Raw genomic sequence first — 27,346 nt, forward strand, 5'->3', positions numbered from 1 at the left:
CTGTTCTTTCTTTCACCATCACAGCTCCTTCCCAATGATGTTAATGAGCCACTTCGGTATGAAGTCGTCTGCTGCTATGGCTCTCGTGCCAGCTAGTGAGTTGCAGTGTAATGAGTGTAACTAATGCTTCCTGGCACAGTCCCTCTATACCTCTCTCTCTACTTCACTCCCTCCTTTTGTTTCTCTTTTCAGCACATTATTCACCGGAAATGACAAAAATAAATATGAATTTGGTCAACAAAAGAGCTTTATGTGGATTTCGCAATTCAAAATCACAAGCGCTTCATTTGATTCGATTCTAATTCATTTGCATATTTAGTATTTGTTCATGTTCATAGGCACATTCATTATGCATATACCTCTCTGCTAATGCTGTAAATTATACAGGGCACTCTTCCAGAGTGATTCAAACTTTTTTAGAAATACTCATTAAAAGAGCCAGTATCAGGAAATTGAGAGTCATTTGTATCAGCAATCAGGCTACACTGGTCATGCGTTATGCTTTTGATTCACCAGAATGGGCTGATGAGAGTCAGTTGTGTCAGAAATTGAGCTGCACACTGGTTGCACTGTATGTTTTTAATTCAGGCAAAGAATTAAAACAGAATTGACTGTTAAAAGTTATTCATTTCAGGCCCCTCCTCAAAGCCCGAGGCCCTAGGCAATTGCCTGCTCTGCCTATAGCTAACGCCGGCTGAAATTTTCCGCAATCGAGCTTCAGTGGTCACGTTATAGGCTACTGATTGACAAAAGATTCAGCTTATAAGTCATTTGTGTCTGGAATCGAGCTACACTGGTTACGCTTTTTGATTCACTAAGAATCAGCTCATAGGAGTTGTTCACATCAGCAATTGAGCTACAGTGGTCATGCTATAATTCAGCATGAAATAATATACAGAACAATGAAATTCAGATATGCTATCACATAAATACATTTCATTTTAAAATATATAAATTTTATATTCAATATATTTCATTTTTTATTTAATAATTCTAAAATATATTTATTTTAAAGTGAAATAATATATTAGAATATTAGCGTTTTTATTAATATTTTGTATTAATAAAAATCCTTGCTGAGCATAATATTCACTCAGCAAAAAGAATCAGCAATCAGTCATGCTATAATTCAGCATGAAAAAAAATAATAATTCAGCTTTGCCATCACAGGAGTTAATTTCATTTCAAAATATATTAAAACAGAAAATATTTTTTGTTTTAATTTGTAATAATATTTTACAATATTACTGTATTTAATAATGTAATCTTTGATTAATAAAAATCCTTGGTGAGCATAAACTGATGAGTCATTTGTATCAGCTAGGTTGCACTGTATTTGTTTTTTTACAAAAACGAATCTGCTCATAAAAATGATCAAATGAAGGATGTTCAGTAGACCAAATTAAAAGCCAGTGAAAACCACTTTAACATTAGCTTCCATGACACTACAAGCCCAAGTGTTGAAAAAAAACATCGTCGGACGTCCTAGAGCAAGTCATAATGGATGAAATCAACACCGACTGAGCACCACAAACCTGTTAAACCTTTGGAGTGCTTAGGGTTATGACTCTCAGCATTAAGTATTCAGAAGGAAAGGCCGTCTTGGTTGAAGAAGGAGGGAAATACATAATGATCCGAGCTTCCCGCCTCAGGCTGCACATGTCCTACCTGAGGATGAATGTTTCTGGGATGTCAGTGTTGGCTGCAAATAAGAAGCGTATGGGAGAATCTCATTAAGACCAGCATTGATTCACCCCCCTCGCCAAATGAATCATTCTAACTGACTCTGAATTACTCTCCAATGAGGAGGCAATTGATCATCTGCTTCGGCCTGACCTTTGGACTGTGGCCATAGCGGGGACATAAAGTCGTAATCTGTACAGTCTACTCAGTTTATTTAAATGGATGAGTTTTAGTTTGTGGTCTTAGAGATGGGGACCTTCTGTGATTTATTGTAACGGAAAGTACCGTTACAATAAAAAAAGAAAGTTTTTGTGTGCATTTGAAGGGGGGAGTGGTGATGGGATGGCCTGCATAGGGTACTATTTATTCAGTGAACTTACTTTGTCTGAAGATAAAAAATGTTGTTTTGAGAGTATGCATTTGTTTGTGTGCATCTGCGTTTGGCGAAGGAGGATAGATGATCTAGTCAAGGCCAAGGCTGAGACTTAAAATGCTCTTTATACATTCACACTGATCCATAAAGCAAGCACTCTCACAAGCTCTTTCTATGGTCATATAATGGATATCAGAAAGGAACTATTTCTCATTATTTTTAACTAGTACAACTCAGTGAGCTCATTGCATAGCACAGTATTTATGAAATGTTAACCATTCAAGAGATTTCATTTCACATGCACGCACAGCATTATTTGATTGAGTGTAAAATAATCATTAAAATAAGAGCAGCTACAGCAGAATGAATAGGAATAGAGTAGCAGAGAATGAAACTGTCAGTTGAAACACATATCTGAGCATGTAGAGCTTCAATGAACCTTATTGATTAGACACAAGCACTGTTAAACCTCAGGGAAGGTATATTGAGAGAAGCTGGCAGCCTTAAGCTGCATTTGTGTGGATTTCCAATCCATCCTGCGCGGTACTATCAGGATATTGCTTTTACTTCCTAGTGTAATTGTTCCAAATGTTTTGTAAGCAAGCAGGGCCTCTGAATTTATGGCTGGGATTTTACAGCCAACACTTAGAGGTAGACGTATTAGCTTTCAGATTGCAAACAAAACAAACAAAAATCCTTGGCTTGTGTTAAAGTTTAAATACTGTAAATACTGTGTATACACACACATTACACACAGTAAAGGCATTTATAATATTACCAAAGACTTGCATTTCAAATAAAGTCTGTTCTTTTTCTATTTAGCAAAGTATCCTAAAAAAAAAAACATAGGATGGTTTCCATAAAACATAAAATAGTATAACTGTTTTCAACAATGATCACCATTGAGCACCAAATCAGCATATTAATGGTTTCTGAAGGATCATGTGAGATTGAAGACTGGAGCAATGGCTGCTGAAAATTCAGCTTTGCGCTCACAGGAATAAATTACATTATAAAAATATATTCAAAAAGAAGGCAGTTTTTTTTAACTGTAATAATATTTCACAATATAACTGCTTTTACTGTATTTTGTATTTTAATTAAAAATAGTTTTGAAACACTTGAATTGATTCCAGAAAATAGAGCTGAATTTCTTTTAAAGGGGTCCTATTATGCTCTTTTACAAAGTCTTGATTTTGTTTTGGGGATGTACTAGAACATGCTCTCATGCTTGGTGGTTTGAAAAACGCATTATTTTTCACATAATTTACATTTATTACAATACCTCTCTCCCCAGCCTGCCACAAACTGCTCGATTAGTTCCAGGTTTGATGAAGGTCCGCCTTCCGAAAAACTACATGTATTGTGATTGGTTAGCTGTCCTAGTGCGTTGTGATTGGCGAACAGCTAAGACGGCATTTCAGTACTGCCCCGCCCCTTACCAAAGCAGCATAAATTCAGACCCCGAGAATATTAAACAAGAGCATCGCGCAGAACCTTTGCATGTACGGATATTGCAAGACATAGTGGTAACATTGTTGTTTTTTTTTTGTTATTTGGCTAAATTATGTTTTAGATAGGATGTCAACAACAACTTAAAAATAACTGTATTTACTATGTACAGATAAGTGCAACAGTAATATGTATTATTGCTCTTTAATTCTAACATTATAACATGAATTGCAGTGAAACTATTATACAGTTGAATTTATTTATACCATAGTCCCACAGAGTTAATTTGTTGCGGCATATATATGCAAATTAATTCTCTGCCAGCAGGAGGGGCTGTTGGAGCGGAAGAGATCGAGGTTTCCCCGGAAACGCTTTAGATAAAGCAGAGCTCCAGCTCACAAACCCTGCTTTATCAGACATTACATGCAAGATGAAATGAAAATGACATCCAAAATTTTCTGAAGACAGTCGGTTTCCATAAAAAATAGTGTGATATAAAAACACCCGCACCCCAACCAAGCGTTCTCCCCACCCGCCAACCATTCGAATTTCCATATGTGGGATTTATTTTAATGGTATTCTAATGGGCCGCTTTGTGATATCACAAACAGCGGAAAGCAACGCTGTAGTCCAAACGAGCCATTCGTTGTAGTTCTTGAAAAGGGATAAAAAAAAAAAAAAACGAAATATCTTCCTTTGGAGTGGACTTTGAGATTTGTAACTTTGTAGATCTTTTTATGCCCAAACATACGCACTACACACTGACTAAAACTGAAAAAGTGAAAAAGCATAATAGGACCCCTTTAATGTTCATTTTATAGAATAGGCTTCATTTTGTCTGAGAATAAAAGAATATTTTTCTGGTTCTGCCCATTCTAATGTTCACAACCATTTTATCTAAGAGATAAACACCAGAAGTTTCTGGCTTCCTTTTGTACAACTGGTTAGACTGAGTAACCCACATCCGGCCTTGTCTTTGAGACGAATTCTTTAAATGAACAGATAAGCAAAAACATTATCACAACAGTGCAGCTGAAAAGATGGAACTAATTTTCTGTATTATATAAAGAGCTTAGTGCTTTTAAAAACAAAACTGAATAGTTGCATGGTTGGACTGGCACTTTTTTCTTCGTTCCTTATGTTCTTTGTTTCTTTTGTATGCAGCTCAGTTTGAGTGTACAACAAAAGTTTAAATCACATGACTGTCAAACTAGAATGAACAAAACAATGTTGGAAAAAAATATATATACAGAAACAGTTCACTGGCAGAAGGACAATTAACTTCCTCAAGTAGCAATTCATAATATTGTTCATCATCTTCAGTACAAATTACCAAAGTGCTGTAGGACCTTATCGAACGGACACCCGAAATAACTGCAGACCAGCACATTCCTTAGGAGTTAAGGAGTTTTCTACCAGCCATCTGCGGTCATAAGATTAGTTAATAATCAATCTCAGGCCATTGTTTGAACCAGTTCCTGTTAGCGCTTCTTCTCTGTATCTACTGAAAAGGGATGATTAAACTGATTTGATCAAGATAACAACAAAGATCTGTTGTATCCAGTCTTTTCAGCAACCCGTAGAGAAGCCTCGTGATCTGATCAGCATGTATGGATCATGAATTGATGCATTGATCCAACAGGCCCCGCAAAATCACGAGATCTGTAACATGACCGTCTCTTGACTCCTGCGTCTTCAACTTTTCTTACAATGGACAAAGAAATTCAAACTTGCATAAAGGATTTCTAAAGGACAATCATTTATTTCCGTTGCTATTAGAGCAAGTGTATCAACAAATAACATGTGTGATGTCTTATATACTATATATGCTTGGTGTTTTATGTAATCGATGAATTTTAATCTTTGCCTTATAACTTTTTTTTAATAGATAACCAGTGTTTAGTTTCGTGTTAAAGCTTATTTTAAATGCAGAACGTTGAAATGAATGACAGTTGCATATTATATACACTGTTCGTAAGATGACATTTTTAACAGAATTTACAGAAATATTCCCCACATGAAGACCAAAGATTAGATTAAGTTTTGTGTCCAAAGGAAAACAGTATGGGGCTTCGCCTACAGGGACAATTTGATTGGAAGAAGCATCTAGTGGGTGGACTGAAATCAGCCTGCTAAAAAAATGGACACAAAGCTCGTTGCTTGCTTGCTTGCACAAAAACTTCGGCTTCGTCTCACTGATCGCGCTGCGAAGTGCTCACAGCCATAACATCAGGCTAAGAGGCTTCAGAACTAAGTGACTTGTTGGAACCTCTGACTGAAGAGACTGAGCTGAGTCAAAGCTGAGTCGCTGCAAACAGACTTCCTAAGAGTTTCCAGAGCGTCATCATGTCACAAAGAAACCAACATATCACAGAAGGGCATCCCTGGAAACACGTCACGCAACGACGACTTCAGCAGCCAATCAGCAGCCCCAGAGGTTCCCCAACCAGGAAAGGGAAACGCAACCGGAGATCAGCTGTCAACTCAACTTGAACGTGCAAGTGAAACAAATCTCCATTTTTGCTGGAAACTGGTGAATTGATCTGTATCAAAGATAGCCAAATCTCTGCTTGTGATCTTCCTCCGGTTGAATTTACGAAATAGCAAAATAGTGCTAGACTTAAACTTTCTTCAAATCGCAATAACTCTTTTCCTGAATGTTTGTATGTGTGTGCGTTTTGTTTTGTATTTTATTGTAGATTAGCAAATAAACTTTGTTTCATTTATAAATAATTCTTGTCTCGTGTAATATTCAAGTCTAAACATCTGCCAAAGATCTCATTTACCTTGCTCAAAATGGATAAATTACTATTTTGTTTGTTTTTTTATCGTTGGCTACGAAGTACGATAAACAAAATTGTTAAGATATACAGATTTTAACGTTCGCTGGATGAATCGTTAATAATGTATAAATTATGAATTTTGAATTAATATCAACTGAATCAAATCAACCCGAGCCTTTAAGACTCAATTGCCTAAAAGCTGAAATAATAGCTTAAATTCATTACAGTGCACAAATCCATGGGGAATGCAGCGGAACCATGGAAACACGTTTTCTTTCTAAACAATTACAATTGGAAATGGATCAAGAATGTAAACTGTTTTATCACTGATACTTTTTCCAATCTTTCACAAGTTTTTAAATTCATATACTCTTTTGCCATGTTCACAGTTCTCTTTTCCTTCCATATTTCTTTCTCTGAATTGACTTTATTTAACTGTGCAACAGCTCCAACAGTTCCCCAGTGACATCATAAAGGATGTCAAACACCTATTAACAGCCAGAGCTTGACGACCCCCCGTATTTAAAGGTAATTACCACACTTTAGTCTTTGTTATGGTGCGCTTTTACATACTGCACGCTTTTTATTTTAAAATGTCAATGGACTGCGTGAGATGAATCATTTTAACATTGAAAATAATGTAGACATTTAACCTGAAATCTCTATTCTAATCCATTCTACTGAGTTAAATACTAATTAAAAAAGACGCTCCAGTGTTGTTGCAGGGTGGCGTCCGTGAAGGTTAAAGTCAGGTTCAGAGAGCCCGCAGCCCTGTGGGAACTATCACCTCTCAACCACAAAAACTACCCGTCCATCAGGTCAACGCCCGCGCTCCCGGATCAAATGACTGGGTTAATAGATTTCAGCAAGAAGAGATGGAAAACAAAATACTGTTGGGACTAGAAAGAAACCAAGGATGGGGAAAAGAGAGAGAAATCTACAATTTATAGCAGAAAGCACAGTGAAGCACTTTTTGGAATTGGTACAGTGAAGTATAAACACTATGAATCTATTTCATGAAGTTATTGTATTGTGATTCAGAAATGTATAGCATGGACATATTGACCGCAACTTAATATAGAGCACTTAGCAAATTAATTCCTTGAATTCAATATTCTATAAACCTAAACAATTGTCAATATGGTAATAATATGCACTAATAACAACGCCCAAATGTTTTGGGATAAGTAAACCTTTTTTACTACTTTAAAAATATGAATATTAATACTTAATACTTAAATATTGATACTTTTTGCTTAGCAAGGATACATTGTTCAAATGTGACAGTAAAGACATAATGTTACAGAAGATTTCTATTTCAAATAAATGCTGAACTTTTTAATCACTTTTTTAAAAAAATGTAGCACAAGAAGAAGAAGAAGATGTTAAAATTTAACCTGTTTGCAAAAAAAATTAGAAGACAGCACAATAATGCCCTAAGTTGTGATTTGCATTGTTACCTTCACAAGGCATTAATTGAAAAGGACCCAACTGTGCCTCACATGAAAACAAAATGCCTCATTCTCTTTACTACACTTGTAAAGCCAAGCTGCTATTGATTGTTTGTAAAACAGCCATTTATTTAACTCACAAGCACATTTGCTTTTACCACCGCCTAGTTTCCTGTCCCACCGCATATTTTGTACAAAACTATAACCTGTAGCCTAATTTCATCTCAAATAACATGGTCTGAAGATAAAGAACAAGGGTTAGCGATACAGTGTTTGGACACATGATTGCGGCCATTGAATTAATGTTACTTGTTACAGTTACACACAAAGCTATTACATGCAGCTTTGTACTTATTGATTTTCTTTTTAAACCGAGTGAAAGGGTTTGCTATAGGAACAGTTAACAATCACTGTAGCCCATGGACTTGAGAGCCTCTGTTATGCCATCGGCGCCTTGAGGGAAAAATAAATAATTGGTGTCGGAATGATTTATTGTGTACTACCACACATGTCTTCTTCCCGTCAGGTTCGTCTCATCCCACAGGATGCACTAAATCAAGAATTTCTCTCTGCCCTCATTTGCTCACTTGTTTGAATCCTAATAGACGAGAAAAACAGGTGCAGAAAGGCCGGTGGTGCCAACACAGTGCTTTCCACTGGCTGTCATTAAAGCAGCACCTTCTGATTCATTAATTAGTACTGTTTGTTAAATTTGACAATATTTTCCTTCAGTGTCTAAATCAAACCTGTTTTGTTGCCCTGATTGGGCTTTCACCTAAGAAGTGAGTGATACACAGCAACAGTAAAAAAACTAAAACAAACAAACATCGGAATGATATTCTGCTCCAGTGAATAGACATAAATAAACAGACCTGCTAATAAGGCTCATTAGGGGTGGCGGAGGTCCTGTCTGCCTCCATTAAAACCAGAAAAACATACATTTAGACAAAAACTGCAATTTTGATATAAACACAAATTTATTGACAACACTGATTATGTTCTAACGGTTTCATAGTGCATAGTGGAGGAAATTGTGCAACTTAGATCAACATGGCACAAAGTAACAACCAAGGGGTCAAGCTTTGGCTGGTTAACACGACCCCATTAGCCCCTTCTGGTAGATTCCGTAACAATCTTTTATATATATATATATATATATATATATATATATATATATATATATATATTTTTTTTTTTTTTTTTACTGATGGCAATGGCAAAAAGTAGTAGTATGCAATTCTAACCATTATAATATAATATAATGTAATATAATATAATATTAGAAAATATACGATATGGACATATTGACAGCATCTAAAGTGTAAAATTGTAATCTTATTATTTAATACAATAGGATCAACACACAAATTCCTTGCATTCTATTATTGTTTTTTTTTTTAAATGCACTGTATATATCTTAAGTTGTTCATGAAGCATGTAAAATACTTGTCAGCACGCTAAAAATATACACTATTTTTCAAATATTTTATTGTGTTTTTTATATTATTTAATTTTATTTTGAAATAAATTAATGCCTTTATTAAGGTATAGGTCACATTAAATTGATCAAAAGTTACAGTAAATATTTATAATTTTAAATTCTGTTCTTTTTAACTTTGCATTCACCAAAGCATTCTAAGGATTAAATGACCGTTTCCATAAAAATAGAAAGCAGCACAACTGTAACCGTCTTCAACTGTGATGATAAGAAGAAATGTTTGTTGAGCAGCACATCAGAATGACTTCTGAACGATCGTGGAACTGAGGACTGGCTAATTAATAATATAATATAATATAATATAATATAATATAATATAATATAATATAATATAATATAATATAATATAATATAATATAATATAATATAATATAATATAATGTAATGTAATGTAATGTACTATAATTAGATTTATTATCAGAGTTACATGTGATGTGCTTCCTCTGCCAGAAAAAGGGATTGACGAATGGTGTCTGCCCTCTGTCCAACAATTTAAAATTATTTTTCTATTTTAATATTTATATATATATATATATATATATATATATTATTTTTTATTTAAAAATTATTTTTATTCACATTTGTATAGAACTTTTCACAATAAATATTGGTCCAAATCTGTTAAAGTCAACTTTGACAGCTCTAAAAATTCATTTTGCATTTATAATTTTTTTTGTCTCACAAATTTTACGCAGCCTCCCTGGAAACTTTTGGGACTCATTTGACCACTTTAAAAGCCCATGGTCAACACTGTTGACCTACACTGTAAAAAAAAAGTTGAGCCAACTTAAAATTTTAAGGCAACTAGCTTCAGCAGATTTTTTTTAGTTTTCTCAACTTGTTGTTTTAAGTTTATAAAACAAAAAGTTGAGAATCTCCTACAAAAATAAGTTGAGAGAACTCAAAAATCTGCTGAAGCTGGTTGCCTTAAAATTTTAAGTTGGCTCAACTTCTTCTTTTTTTTTTTTTTTTACAGTGTAACATTCCATTGGAGAATTCAGTAGATGAAGCACAAAGGCAATGTAAAACAGAACTGGCAGCAAATGCAAAGCAACAGGGCTGGAAAACTACAGAACAGTGTTGTTCAGAAGTTTTACAGCTACATCCTGCATAAAACTCGAGGGATCCATTTAGTCAGTCCCTAAAAAAAAACATCAAATATGCATCAGAGGCAGCAGAAAGATGTAGTCGATGGCTATGGATCAATCAGACATATCTCTCCTGGGCCCCAAGATAACTTCAAGAAATGGGGAAAAACATAACGACATAACGGATGACCCTGGGACACCAGAATCCATCCTCAAGCCTTGTGAAGGCTAGTCAATGAAACGTCAGGAAAAGAAGGGTGACCACTTGAAAAAGCTCTGCATGTCAATTTAGTTAACCTCAACATCAAGGCAATTTCAGAAAAGTGCTGTGTATCTATTGGCACAAAGGATTAGTAACATCATCTCCTGTGTTTTTGATCCTAAAAACGATGGAGTTACCATGTGAACATCACTTATCAGAGACTGCTTTTAGTGATAGCGGTGGAAGAGATTACATAGCTGGTTCTTAAATGATCTTTAGCATTTCATTGTTTTACCCCAAATGCTTTTCTCGCCTCATAATCCCTCTCACGGTCTTGCGGCAATGTTTGATTTAAAATTGGAGCTATTCACACGGAACTTGAAAGCTTTATCTTCCTCTGAATCTGATTTAAGTTTTTCAGTTGTGATAATGGACTGAAATTACCACAATCAGTGATATTTGTTTGAAGAGATAAAAAAAGAGAAGCAAACAAACTAAAAACAGTCCCTCTCGCAATCTTGATTAAAGCCCAATCTATAAGACCATCCACAACACATTCTCTCCGCACAAAGAGGGATAGTATGCCTGCTCATCTGCAGACATCTCACGCATATAGTTAACATGATGGCGTCTCAAAGCAATGCCCACGGTGTTGCTCTATTCATCTGGCCTTTGTGTTATTCTCTGTTGTGCTTCAATTTTCGTTTTTGTATGTCTTCATTGATTAATTTAAATTCATGAGCACCTCTCTAAACTTCAGGGTCTGGATAAGAGTCATCACTCTAGCTTTTATGCTTTTACCTCCAGTATTTTTCTCATTCACATCTCAAATTATTCACCTTAAATTGTTTTCCAAATGCTGTTTTTATTTGCATGCTATCAGCGATGTTTGGCTTGCCAGAAAATTAGCATAATATCCAAAAATATACTGCTGTGACTACATGATGTGATGCTGAATTATTTTGTAAAATCTCATGCAGATGAACGAATACCTTGGATCCAGTATTGTAGCAAGAAAATTAATTAAAGCAGGTTAAAAGCTCCAATACTCTTTTGTATACCCTGAGACATTAGCAGGGCACATTCTTCTGAACTAAGCAGCATTGCTTGTAGTTTAGAGTCTAAGAATGTGTTTTGATTACCTGCAGTCTTAAAAGAAAAAATCTTTTTCCAAAGGCTTCTTGAATGCTCCTAAAGATTCAAGGAGATTGCGAACTTAAAAATAAATAAATAAATAAATATATAACAATAAAAAATTTAATAATAATAAAATAATAATAATGATGATGATGATGATGATGATATTATTATTATTATTACATAATTATAATACAATTTTAAAAATAAATAATTATTATTGCATTTTAAGTTTGCATATATAGCCAATGCATATTTAATGATAAAAAACGCTCTATATATTACTCATTATTACATTTAATTACTAATGTTATTATTTTTTAATTTAATTCATTTTTTTTATTGCATTATAAGTTTGCATATATAATGCACATTTAATAATACTGGTGTTTTTGTACTCATATTATTATTATTATTATTGCATTAAAATTTGCAAATCCTATGCTTATTTATTTAATAATAAGAATGCTTTACATAGTACTTATTAGTACTTTTTATTATTATTATTATTATGATTATTATTATTATTATTATTATTATCACATTGTTTGCATATACAATGTGTATTTAAATATAAATATTAGTGTTTTGTTATTGCATTGAACATGCAAACTTTTAATGCAATAAACAAATAAATATAAATAAAATACATTTGTTATATATATATATATATATACATATATATATATATATATATATATATATATATATATATATATATATATATATATATATATATATTTATTATCATTGTTGTTATTATATACACACCTTAACTATGCAAGTTTCTAAATGTAAAAAACATACATCGACTAGACAGACAGACAGACAGACAGACAGACAGACAGACAGACAGACAGACAGATAGATAGATAGATAGATAGATAGATAGATAGATAGATAGATAGATAGATAGATAGATAGATAGATAGATAGATAGATAGATAGATAGATAGATAGATAGAGTTATGTTATTGAACAAGGTTACAGGACACAGTCCAAGGCTCTGAAGTCCTAGGGATGATTGGAGTGCTCTCCGTGGTTCTGAAGAGATGAACTCAACAAATAAAGCAGGAATTGTTACTGAGCTCGACCTAGTGTGCTATCCAGGGTCCTGTATCAAGGCCTCAAATAGACATCTGTGGCTAATGCAAACCAGTTCTCCACAAAGCCTCTGCTTTTGTAGGAGGGCACATTTCCTCCAGAACAGAGCAAACACACCTGATCCCTCTCAGGTAGTCCACAGATATTTGAACAGATTAGTGAAATAAAACAGGTGTGTTTGTTTTCATCCGATGCCAAAATCCACTTGCTCTCCTGAAAGCAGAATTTGGTCTCCTCTGTTCTCTGCATGCCCTCGAATCCAATCCCATTGTGTTGCATATTCTTTATCGTTTCCTGTGTCTTGCCGTATTCTGGCTTTAAGTGAGGCATCAATGAGGAAGAAGCACTGTTCGATTGGCTGTTAGCTTTCATGCTGATTGCATTTGGTTGGGGACATGGAGAGGTCAGAGAGAAAGATCGTTATTTAGCATTACTAAACTGAGCCCAGTCAAGCTAGATTTCTTGCTTGTGCACCTACTTTATCACTAATATTTTCTTGTAATATATTTAGTAAGTTGTGATGTATTACTGCTGTCTGTTATGAAGTTTATTATTCAAAAAGAGAAATCTAAAAAGTAAAAACTAAACCATCTATGCACTAAGCTACATTTTTCAAACAAGACATTAATGTCAACACAATAGACTGTTTCAGTGAGAAGGCTTCATTAGTAAAGAAACTTCCACTTTATAATCTGTTATAAACAGCAGCAACCATAGGGTGGAATTATTACTGATTTATGTATAACACATCGTTAGATCATTTAAAAAGCTGTAAAAACACAACTTTGTTAAATGTCGGTTGAGCGATCGAATGTAGAGACTGAATGTAGAAGTTGACATCAAATAAGTCAAACAGTCCACTTTTAGGCCACTTTAAATATGTAATTAAAACATTACACAATAAATAAACATGCAGCAGCCACATCAATAATGAAGAGACTAATTTTTAACAGTGAAATAAAAATATCTCTTTGTACTAGAGTTTAGAATGAACCATCTACATTCTATCATAAGTTATTTTGAAAATAAATAAATAAATTGAACTATCGAATGTACAGAAAGTTGATATGACAAATAAATTCAACTTTTAGGCAAGTAAAAACATTAAACAATAAATAAAATAATTGGAAGTGTCACTTTGTCTACAATTGCAAATGGGTGAATAGCATGCAGCAACCACATCAATAATGATGAGACTATAATGATATAATGCTTAATAGAAAAAAAATTAATTGGAGTTTAGTGTCACACTTCACAGGAAGTCACGGAACGAGGAGACGAGCAATTCACAAAAACGAGAGTCTTTAATGTCCCACAGGGTACACAGGGACCATAGGAGACATATGAACACATGGATAGATGTTTAAGACCTACAAACACTAACTAAATGGACAGGCTTATATATACAGGATAATTGGGGAAGACGACGAGACGCACCTGGAATCAAATTAACAATCAACATGAGGGAGAAACTGGGTCACATGGAACACATGGGGAGCAAAAAACAGTCCACAATCCTGACATTTAGTATATGCTGTCTTAATTTCTCAAAGAATTTATAGAAAAAAATGACGTGTACTGTCAGGTTCTAACTAAGGCACGGTAGTTTAACTGAGCTTTCAAAACTGATGAATTTCCATTGAAAAGAACACATAAAATCAGATGTGCAGTAAAAGATTTGTTTCTTTGAAAATGTACTGTTGGATTTGAGCAAAAAAATAAATAAAACATCTTTCCCGCTTTGGCATGATGCAGACTTACTAAATATAGCAAAACTGCATGAATATTCAAGACTTGTGGTACGCCTTTAATTGTCTGAGTGGATGACTAATTTACAAATGAGAATCCATGCTTTTGTTTTGGTTTATTTCAGAAACTAGGATGTTGTATCAGATAAAGTGTGTGGCAGGAATATTCATCCATAGAAAGCTAATAAGTTCTAACATAAGGAAAAGTTAATTGAACAATTAATCAAAGCTTAGCATGTCCATTACGTTTATTGGAACAGGATGATTCATTGGGCCTGCCTGCTAATTTAGTTTAGAATTATCTAATTCTGATTTACTTCAGAAATGTAATAACCGTTGATGGTTTGGATTACCTACCAAACAATTTTACTAATTATTTAAAAAAGCACAATTTTTTCACAAAGGCATCTGTGATGCTTTGTTCCAAATAATCAATTCAGAAGAGTTGTGCAAGCAATTTTACAGTTTTCTGCTTTCTAAGCATAACCAATTCATAACAACACAACAAATGTCAACTGCCAAAATATGCTCTTAGAAATGAAGATATACACATCTGCTGTCTGTATCCCGCCATACCAAACAAATCTCTCTTCACAGCTAGTAGTATTCATGAAACATGATGCCATATCTATCTAGAAACATATGGAGGGGCTGAATGGAACAGGACAGACGTTGTAGATGGACTGACACTCCCAGTCACAATCAAGCCTGAGATAGTTCATTTTCTCTGTAAATGTTTCGTTCCTCAATTCATCTCTGACACGTAAATTGCTTTTGAGCCAGATCCTCTGACGACTTTGACTTAGTTGGTGCTCTGTGCTCCGATGTTAAATGACCTTTGAAACAATTTGATTATGATGTTCTGCTGACAGGCTCAGATTTTTCACGGGAGGGAACACTGTAATGAATCCAAGCAGAAGCTTAGAAGAAGAGGAAGAGGGAGGGAGAGAGGGAGGTTGGCAGAGGAGGAAACACAGGGAAGCAAGGCGGCAAATGCCAAGAGGAAATGAAGAGATTAAGAGAAAGATGGATGAATGACCATTTTACATCCATTACATCTATTTTTATATCTATATATGGGTCGTTGATGTGACATGGCATTTTCACTGTCCCACAAGATAAACATTTATATAATCAATATTGTCGTTATTATTTAAAATGCAGTAAATGGTTAAACATTTCTTTGTCCTACATCTTTTGTTATAAAAGCTGCAGTGTTATTCGATTTTTTAAATTTTTGAGTCAAATGTCAAAATTGTGATGTGACTGTCCCAAGCATGGTTCAGAAATTATAAATTAAAAAGAAAAGCATAAAAATGTTACTAAATATCTCCGGCATAATTGTACAAGCGTCTATTTTAGTAAATGGCAATAATTTTTTTCATCCATATATTTCTGAAAGTGTAGGAACTTGGTACATTTTGTCCATGTCCTCTGGTGTGACACCATATCCTGATTTTAAATCGGCCAGTTCCAGAGAAAACTTTAATTAGTTGAAGGACCCCATTCATGATCATGTTACTGAAGCCCCCTGTGCAGCCCATGACATGTGCAAATGGAAAAAAATTGTCTCAGAATTGTTCAAATATTTTACAGTTTTTTTGGAACCATTACAAAAGTGTTACATTTTGTTGTTCTTTGGTGTGACACCACTAAATAATATTTTTTTAATCAAAAACTTTAGGGAACACTTTAGAATAGGGAACACTCATTCACTATTAACTACGACTTTTCCCTCAATAAATTCCTAATTTGCTGCTTATTAATAGTTAGTAAGGTAGTTGTTAAGATTAGGTATTGGTTAAGATTATAGGGATGTAGAATAAGGTTGTGTAGAATAAGGCATTAATATGTGCTTAATTACTACTAATAAATGGTTAATATTCTAGTAATATGCATGCTAATAAGCAACTACTTAAGAGACCCAAAAATAAAGTGTTACTGATTTGTTTAACTCCTTTTTATTCTTTTTTGATCATTTTCTGTGTTCTTAAATGTAATAATTACATTCATTAAACTCTTTTCTGATGTTTTTACAGAAAACTTGTACTGTTATAAAGTGTCATGAAAATAAGCATAAAATGTCAGACTTTGTTTTCGAAACAGAAAATTGAGGGAGAGAAATAAGTGGAAGAGAGAGGACACAGAAATATAGACAGAAAATTAACAGGGATCCACGCAGAAGGGGGGAGATCCTAAGAGAACAATGCAGAAAGTAAATACAATGAAATGACGCCTTAAAAAGAGTAGCTATATAGTTTTAAAAAAATCATTCACATCTTAATGAATATAGTTTGAATACCAATCATATTTAGCTGTGCATGGGGGCATGCAGGCTAGAAGAGTTTCAGTAACACACTGAATTTTGTTGATGATAAATTATTTTTTTGTTTTGTTTAAAATACATGTTGATATAGTTTGAACCACAGATTTGTTTTTAATCTCACAATATATATATATAAAATAAAAATAAAAACATTTGAGTATTGCAATAGGGGAGATACAAATATCACTCAACTTAAAATGGTATAATTTTTCAGGAGTTTTGAACTAATGACAGTAAAGTTTGCCTTGTTGTCATAGTTTGCATTGAAATTGTCCAAGTCATAGGGAAAAATTATGTTAATTATAATTTCATATTAAATAAATAGCACTATATGGAAATAAGTGTAACAATGAAGATAAATCTCTCTCTTGCTATTTATTTATTATGAAGAGGTTTTTTTTTTCTTGATTTTTACTATGGCTGTCAGACTTTGTTTCCCTGTGTCTTGTGTTTCCACTGCTCCCTGTGTTTCCATGCCCATATTTGGTCTTCCCATCCTTGTTCTCATTTAATGTCTTCATTAGTTAATTAGTTCCCAGCCCTGTGTTGTCAATTATGTAGTTTAGTCTCCCCTTTATAAGCCCTGTGTTTCCCTGCCTCTGTGTCCAGTCTGATCGTCATTCTGTGTACTTCCATGTCTCCAGTGATCCCTGAGTTTTGTCAAATAAAGTCTATGTGTTTAGAAAGAAGTTCCTACGCCTCCTTGTTTCCCTTCACCAGAGTGCATTGTGACAGAAGACTGGACCAATACAGATGACTTCAGCTGAGGACACACTGTGTGGATTGTGGCAGGGCGGTCTGAGGTTGGAGAGATATGCGGTGGAGTTTCTCGAGATCTCCAACCGGATGAGCTGGCATGACGCCGCTCTGGGTGCGTGTTTCCTGCTGGGGTTGGATGACGAGACGATACGATGCGATCTTCCCATCGGTGACTTCCCCCTGATCAAGCTTATCAATCTTGTTCTCTTTCTAAACGGTTCCGACTTTTAAGTCGAGGAAATTCCCCAGCTCATTCCCCAGAACCTCCGCATACCTCTCCAACGGCTCCTACGCCTACCGCCTGCCCAACCCCAAGAATCCCCCCTGCCTCCGAAGCAGCTCCATCTTCCTCAGCCCTGAGCCGCCATCCAAAGCGAAGTCAACTCCGCCGCCGTTCGCAGCCCATGCAAGTCAACCGCCCGTGGCCAACGCAAGACAGCCGCCATCAGCGGGCAACACAAGTCTCCGCGCCTCCCGAGCGCTCCCAAGAGTCCGCGCCCCCAAGAGTCCACTCCTCCATTGTGGCAGCTGGATCGAGCCCATACTTCCCCCAAGGATTTTTTTGGGGGGGTAGTAGCTCCTGCTGAAGAGGCGGGGGTTGGGGCCACGGTCTCAGAGGCGGACCTGCCATGGCCGCCCAAGCTCCCTGCTCCGCCATGGCCTCTAGAGTCCCCTGACTCTACAGACTCTACACTCTACAGTCCCGGAATGGGCGCCGCCCTGAAGGCCGGTAGTCCTGCCTCCTGGAGCACCCACCCCCCCTCCCCGTTGGATGGTGTATTGTCCTCGTTTCATGTCTTCATTAGTTAATTATTTCCCAGCCCTGTGTTGTCAATTATCTAGTTTAGTTTCCCCTTTATAAGCCCTGTTTCCCTGCCTCTGTGTCCAATCTGTTCGTCTGATCGTCATTGTGTGTACTTCCATGTCTCCAGCGATCCCTGAGTTTTGTCAAAGTCTGTTTAGAAGTTCCTACACCTCCTCGTTTCCCTTCGCCAGAGTGCATTGTGACAATAGCACACCATAGGACAAATTTATGGTACAGTTCAGTAAAAATTAAAAAAAAAGTGAAAATGTACGAAGTTAGTGACCCTTTATATTTTCTCAAAGATCAGACTTCACACTACATAATTATATGCATTTCTTTTTCAAAAAAGTTTTTTTTTTTTTTTAAAGCAGTTTTTACTGCCTATGTCAACTACCCATATACTGCAGTAAAAAGTCAATATGCTGATTAAGATGTTTACATGACACCGACTTCTAATTTATAAAGGCATATGCTGTTCCAAAAACAAAATATAGACTTAATCAGGTTATGGAAAGGTTCATGTATTTAAATGGCTCATACATTATTAGAATAATATTGAATAACTATCCAATGAATGTCTTTTTAATTTTATGAGCAAGAAGAAATGAATGGGAGAGGGAAGGATAGAAAGGGGCGAGGATAAAAAGAGACTTTCATTAAAAGTGTGAGGAGGTGCAACAGAAGGTAATGAAAAGCTCAGGGGAAAACAGATGGTCAGCATAGGCTAAATAGGGATTAGTTCCTAGACTTTTCCATAATTGATCAGTTTGTTCAGATAAGGAGTATGTATGGATTTTCTCATCATGCAAGCTAATTGGCCTAATAATCCTGAAATATATATACTGAAAGCCATGCATACATAAATTACTAGTGATGTTTCTTAAAAAGAATAAAGAAATCATGTTTATTTGTTAAAGTTAAATTATTTAATGCATTTGCTAGAATTTTTGTGGTGTCATCAGCCAGTCAGCTTTGTCAAAGCATACTTTTCTAGCGTTTGAGTTAGTCACATGGTGTGCAGTCTGGATTTGTAATCTGGCAGTATTTGCTTTTTTTTATATTAGTGCAATGCACATTTGTTAGAGGTCACACTGGTTACTTAAAGTTGCCCAACACTGAATGCACGGTCATTTCTGTTGCACATGAGAGACATCAAAAGACAAAAACTTCCCAAAAGTGCAATGAAGCAGCACTACCGTAAACTAAACCCTGAGCTCAGAGCAAATGCATTTGTTATTACTATTAAGATCACAATAAGCATGAATGGAGAGCCATTCCATCTAACATCTACTCACCTGTATGAAGATGAACCCCAATCTTCACTTCCTCTTCATGAAAAATGTATATATGCCCCTGTTGTCTCAAAAATTTGGATTTCATCGATGTTTTGTTTAAAGTTTATATTTGTTGTCTTAACTGATTGGCCTAAATGGTCACCTTTGACAGTGATTAATTATGTATGCGAAAAGAAGCTACTTTATTTTCCTTATGCCTTTTTTCCGACTGTATTTTGGATGGAAGCAAACAAGGATGCGTCATTCGAATATCCACTGTAATTAGTCAATTTAGTAATAAGTACAGCCTTTGTTCTGTAGTCTCTTATCACTTTTATACAGATATATATACAAAAAAAAACTCGTTTGGGCTATCATTTATAATTATGCTGAGAATTTACCATGGATTTACTTCAATAACACAAGTTGTAATCATGGAATTCTGAAATATATTAGAGGAGTAAGAAAATATCAATTTATAATATTTTGTTGTGCATGTTCCACTAAAGGATGCTTTTTCCTGATGTACTATTTCTTGCTTCACATTAATGCACTCATAAATAGATACATATTAGCAAACAAATTATTAAAGACCATTTTAACTAATCTTAGCACTTAACATATTAAGGGCCAATTCACACTGCTACAACAAACAAACAAAAAAGTGGTTGTTCCAAGGGTTATTGCGCTTACCCTATTGGAATTGTTGTGACCTGTTGTAGCTGTGTGTATTAGCATTTATGCACAAAAATATTACAATTAATTTTCAAAAACCTGAGTACATTTTTTTTTTTCTTTTTAACTGCAGAGCAATTAACATTCATTTTTTAAAAAAAGGTTATTCTCTATGCAATATTCAAGTTTTCATATCCCTGAGTTATATTTGCAAACACATAACTCTCAAGAGAACATATACTGTACTAGTAAAGCTATCTATATACAAATCTGCAGGTGGAACTGGAACGAACTTCTGTTCAGGTTGACATGGCATTTCTTCTACTTCTGTTTTCACAAACTGCCCTGAAATACAACACCCAGTTCAAAAAATTATTATAATTTAAACATGCACAATGCTCATTTCAGCAGATGAGAATTAGAAACAAATTCCAGTCTAATTCAAATGTACAAATTACATTATTTTAACACCTAAAGTTTCACAGATGTTGTAGTTGGGTTTAATTTTGTTTGTTTTTTTACACATATTTAGGCTTTGTGGATACTTAAAGTTAGCATGAAATTAAAGTTGCAATCTTTTTTCCTCCCCTTTTATTACATATATCAGAGTAAAATGGCTTCTTGAATGAGAAAAAAAAGTATGCCAGGACTTGAGGTTACATTAATTTTTTCTCTGCAGCATATTCTTACTGCAACCAAAATACAATGTATTCAACAACATTTTGTGGTTGCTTGGCAGCAGTATTGGGAAGGTTACTTTGGAAAAGTAATAGGTTACAGATTACAAGTTAAATTACCCTATTTAAAATGTAATAAGTGGTGTAACTATTTCAATTACTTTGTTAAAGTAATGTAACTGATTCCACTTGATTACTTTTTTAAATCTCTAAAGAATGTTTTCAACTATTATTCATTTTCAAACATTTAAACCAGGCAGAGTTAACCTTACGATAGCACTCAATACTAATTACTGTCAGGCTTCTCAAAATCCTTCATCACTTGATTTAAGATTATAATAATTTAATTTTACCACAAAAACAGACTTTAGGGCCTCTTTTTACTTTGAGATTGTTCTGAGGTTGAATACAGATTTAATATCATAACAAGACTTAAAGAGTTTAACAGCTGTTTTTGAAATCAAACCTTTGCATAGCTATATGATAGGAAACACTGGCATCTAACAATGCATTGGAAAAAAATAGTTAATCTTAAAAAAAATAAAGCAAAAACATAAACCAAAATAAAAAAAAAAGCTTGTAGAACTACTGCTTGCACTCATGGCTGGCAGATTTCAAACTGCATGCTTGCCATAGTAATGCTATCTGTCTCCAAGTATGATAGTCTCCACGTACTAAGGCACTGTACTGCACCATGGCAAAAGACAGCTAGCAAAGACCCTGGTAATCTTCCTCCTCCAAGACCAGCTTTTACCTGGTTTCTCTCTATAACATCCACGCTCCAGACCACACTCTCCACTGAATAGCGTGCTATTGAAAAGAATGACAGCCGGCATACACAAAGAGATTTCAAATGTCATTCCGGGGTCTGGCCGACTGTGTTTAACACGCTGTCTGTCTCGCCTCTCTCCCATTTGAATCCACTCCCACGCACGGAGCCAAGCAGCAAGACCTATATGAAACAGAGATGCACAGACCTGACTTGCACTTCTGGCATTTGTTCAGTGCACACTGTAATCGTGACTGGCGAGGTTTCAAAGCCAAACTTTTGCAGCGTCGTCTATAGAGTAGCGGACAGACAAAGGCAGACAGCACTTCTCAAGTTCATGCCAGTTTTATCTGTTTCTATGTGATAAATGTTACCAAGGAAACCAATGTGGTTATCCTGGGGATGGGTATTATCGGTGTGTCAATCAAATGGAAAAATATCTTTTTGGCTTTAGACAGACCTTTACTTTTAAGTTACAGGAATTAGTATCAGCCATCCATGTCACAGTGCTCTGCCACTTGTTTTCTTGGATGTCTATGTTGGCGGCGTGACAACTGAGCTGTCGCAGAGTTTCCAGAACGGGGGAGGTATCTATATCGTCTAGCGGCTGAAACTGAGCCTGAGTATCGATTTTAGCTAGGTGTCTCTCATAAACTGCAAAGTGTCACTTTATACAAATACAACTGAAGTGACAGACCTCTAATAGGAGGTGAGGTTATGATGGGCCAGAGATTTGCATGTCGGTTGTTGAAATCCTGCACTATTACTGTACAATCTAAGTTTAAATGTGGATGTGCATGTAAGAATTAACGGTGAATATAGCTTGCAGCTATAGCAGCTACATTGGCTGCATGATCAATTCCTCATTATTTCATAACCGTGTTCATAGTTGGCCTTTCTGGAGCGTAGCGATCAATAGCAACAGGATTATTTTACATGGTAACATTGATTATTTCTGACATTCTCTAATTTAATCTCAAATAAGACAGAATATCGGCCGGGCTGGAAAGAGCCTCGGGTCTATTGAACTTGTGCCTAATGTGCAAGGCATACTCAAAAATGGTCACACATTCTTGTTTTAATTGCTTTAGTGCACATGGAAAAACTGCAAAAGTTGCAACTGCTTATTGCCTGGGAGGATGTGAGCACTTGGGCTGCGTTCAGATTCCAGTACAGCCAAGATCTAGCTGTTGACATGAAACACATTTTTTTAGAGGTTCCATTTTCGCCTTTCATCCGCCTACCCACTCAAATATTTTATTTTTTCTTCAAATTTGCCATTTCACAGTTCATCTCATTGATTGTACTGTGCTCATAGCTCATCACGGTATAAATACTTATTTAGAAATAAATAAATGCACACATCTAAGATGTCCAGTTCATCAAGATTTTTTTAGCCCACAGTAATTCTACATAATTCTACAACTGAAAAGCCTATTTTACCTTTTTTCACTTTTACTATAAAATTTTATTTACACAAAATTACACATTTAAACATGATACACATTTATAAATTAATACAATTATTTTACAGATTTCATATACAAATGCATTGATGGATTAAAAATCTATCATGGATGTTCCCTTTTTCAAAAAAATGCAACCATTAACCATTTTGGATTTGTTTGGAGAATATTTTTCCATTAACACTTGAGCACGCTGACTTGTGAAAGAGAAGGGAAAAAAGGATTCAGAGATGTATCTTGATACTTATGCGATGATTCTGCTTTAATGAACAAAAAATAAATAAAAATAAAATAAAATAAACTCATCAAAAGACTCGTTAATTAGTTGCTAAGAATTTTGTTTATGGAGCATCCACATGACAAAACACTACATATACAGAAAAGTGCCATGGTGTGCAAAAATCTGCCACACTTCAATTGTGAAATTTCAGGAAAATGACTAATGTTGTCCGTTCACTGAGAAGACAGAGTGCACATCTGAAGTGGCATAAAAACCACAACAGAGATAAACAGTGCATTTACACAGATGTTTTAATTCACCGTGGAGGCAGAATACATGTATTTAATCACATTCAGGAAACACTGTGTTGGCTGTTGAAAACCAGATGGACACTGATTATTGTTATTATAATTTTCACTCATTCTATTTCTATGGGTGAGTCAGAGCTGGTATATATTAGTATGGCTGTTATGCTGCTGCATTGAATCTTTACATACTGTTTACATACACAGTGCAATTCATATGGTTTTCTGCATGTTTCAATACTCTACACTTCTACATTCCAACTACTGAGAAATTAAATATAGATATATTAAATAGGTCTTTATTTATTTAGTTAGTTTTATTTATTTGGTTTGTTTTCTGCTGCCTGAAAAAAATGTTTAATGCTTAAAGATCAGAGCAAAAGGGTGAAAATTTGTCATAAGTTTATTAGTAAGTGAACAACAGAGGAAAAATCATGTAGTAAAAAAAGCATCTTCACATTTGAATTTTACATTAATTGGCAATTCACAGTTTTTAAACGGTAAAAGCATACATATTTTGTAGATGCTCATCAGCCAATAATTGTTCATTTAGAAAATCCTCTCACACCATTAAATGTCTTGAGCCCAATAAATTATTGTCATTAATCGCATATTAGGCAAGTCATTTCTCTATGTTCCTTTTTTCAGAGAACTTCTCTCAAGTACGTAATTAGGCATTTAATTAGAGGGCAATTTAAATCATTTCTCTACAAATAAACAAGTTCACATACACTCAAAACACTCACATTTCAAAGTCATTATTTAGTAAAGAAGCGTATACCAATTGCAATTTGGTTTATATTTAATGTCAGTTTTTCACTTTTTTCTCCACTATACACCAGCTTCTCCTCCACTTGTCTTTTAGAGAGCGCTGACTAAGCAGCAGTTGTTGGTGCAGTCTCTGGATGCTCTGTGAGCAGACAGATCAATAGACTAAGATTCAGTACAACCTGCAAATAGTCATGTGGAGTGGCCTCCCATTTGGACTTCATAGAACTGCTTGTTGGTGGGGGAAAATCAATAGGTTAAGTTCCTTGGAAAATGTACAGAAGATTGATTAACCATGTTGAAAATGGTAATTTGGCTCCATCACAAGTCATATTTGCAGGATACTTTTCACTAGATGTGTCCATGTTATAGGCTGTCAGACTCTGACTCTGTGAACAGGACGGTGTTTGAGAAATAGAGAGAGAGAGAGAGAGAGAGAGAGAGAGAGAGCGAGAGAGAGAGAGAGAGAGAGAGAGCATAATCTCACTAGACGGGCAGATAGGCAGATATCTACAGCACTGGCTGCTCAAAGAGAGCCGCATCTGCCCATACTGTAACCATGGAGAAGTTGAGACAGAGCAACACTTCCTCACCAGCTGCCCTAAATATTTAGACATTAGAAAGAAATTTGATCAAAAATCTGAAATACTTTGCCCTGACTTCAAAATGTTATACAATAAAACACAACTTCAATATGTATTAGGTGAAAAACAAGATTGTATCTAACTAGCAGCAAGATACATTGATGCCTGTCACAAAAAGGGGGAGTCGTCATCAAATCAATGATGTGTCCACAAACACCGACACACACACACACACACACACCACACTGAATTTTAAACTTTAAAGTCGATTTTCTCAATATTTTGATTTTGTTTGCACTCTCAGATTCCAGATTTTTCAAATAGTTGTATCTCGGCCAAATATTGTCCTATCCTAACAAAACATCACTGGAAAGCTTTTTTATTCATTTGCTTGAAGCTTATAACTGGTTCCCTATCAGTCGGTCACTCCGAGTCACGTCGGTGACCGACGAATTGAGATCTCGCTTAGAGAGACCAATCCCCTACGAGAGTATCTAAACGAGCCAATGCACATTGGCATGCGATTATTGCATCCAGCTGCCGCTAATCACAGCGTGAGTATAAGTAGGCAGCGGGTGCAGCGCATATTCAGCTATTCGCTTCGGAGCCGAGCGGTTACATTGTTCTGCTCCTGACCTCTGCTGACGAGTGAATTCAACGAGTTAAGCACGCTCTTTGGGAGACTCTCGTGCTGGCAGTACGGCGCTTCAGCGGCGGTGGTTCTTCCTGTGTCGAGTGGATTGCACACATCAGGCTGCACTACCCCCTCATTGTGTTGCAAGTGGCCATCTCCCCTGTGCGCTTCAGCACACTGAAAGAGTGATTTCTCTAAAAGAGCATTCACGGGTGCGTCTTTTTAAAGACGACGTTGCATCTGGCAAACTCGACGTTGCGTCTTTGTTAAGACGAGTTGGGTCTTGCTTCAGACAACGTGTCACCCGTGCGTTTCTGGATGCGGTCGTTACCTGGTGCCGGGTGATGGTCATGATCACTGCCTCACATGCCTGGGCAGTAAGCATGTTGAGGTGGCGTTCGTGGATGAGGCATCTTCTCATGGGAAGATGATCATCTTGGAGTTGCGGGCCAGGCTCCGATACCTCGACAAAGGGACGGAGCTCTGTTGCCCCTGCCTTGATTTGGCTCTCGTTCTGGCTGCAGACAGACGGGGACCATTTCAGGCGGTGGCATGGTGGCAAACCCTCCAGGGAACCAACCCTTGAGGGACCATCGCCCCTCTTGCGCTCCAAAACCAGTTGAGCTGTCAGTGGAGCGTGCTGGGCCCTCTACAAGGGGAGCACCAGCAGTTACCCTGGCGCTCCTCCCGATGACCAGACGTCGACTGCTGCATCGGAGGGTGAGCTGGAGATTTCTGGGCAAGAAGATTCGGCTGCTGCTGCTCCGGCAGTAGCAGTGCCTGAGTCGGATCTAGAAATCACGGCTATGCTTTCCCGGGCCACTGAGAGGGTAGGGCTCGAGTGGAGATCCCACCGTGTCCCGAGCCCTCGAGGTTGGACGACTGGTTTCTCGGGGTAGTTTGCGCTGGTTCTCAGCGCCCTGCCCCAGTGCCTCTCTCCCGGAGGTGCATGGGGAGCTTACCAGGTCGTGGACGGCACCTTTTACTGGCAGAAACCGCCCTGCTAGCTCCTCCCCCTCACCACCTTCGGTGGTGGCGCAGCTAGGGGGTATGCGGGGGTCCCCCCGGTGGAGCGGTCGATTGCGATGCAGTTGTGTCCTAATACCGTCTCCACTCGGCGGGGTGAACCGTGCCTCCCCTTCCGGGCCTGTAGGTACTCGTCTGGTCTGTCCGGCGGTGCTTATATGGCCTGTGGGGAAGCTGCCTCCACCTACGCTACGGCGTTACTGCAGGGTCCTCAGGCTAAAAGCACTGAGGACATGCACGGGGGTGGTTACGATCCGGAAGCTCTGAGAGCTTGTACCTCGGGCCTCGCGCTACGAGCGACGAAGGTGACGCGGTCTCTGGGTCGTGCGATGTCCACACTTGTGGTCCAGGACGTTCACCCCGGGCTGTGTCTGGTCGACTTGGGGACACCGACAAAGTATCGGTTCCTCAAGGGCCCTGTGTCCCAGACTGGCCTCTGCGGCGACGCAGTCGAGAACATGGCCCAGCAGTTCTCGGCTGCTCACGAGCAGGCTGAGGTGATCCAACACCTCCTGCCCCGGCGGGCAGCTGCTGCCTCC

Source organism: Barbus barbus, assembly GCF_936440315.1.
Source record: "Barbus barbus genome assembly, chromosome: 35".
In the NCBI taxonomy this organism is placed as follows: Eukaryota; Metazoa; Chordata; class Actinopteri; order Cypriniformes; family Cyprinidae; genus Barbus; species Barbus barbus.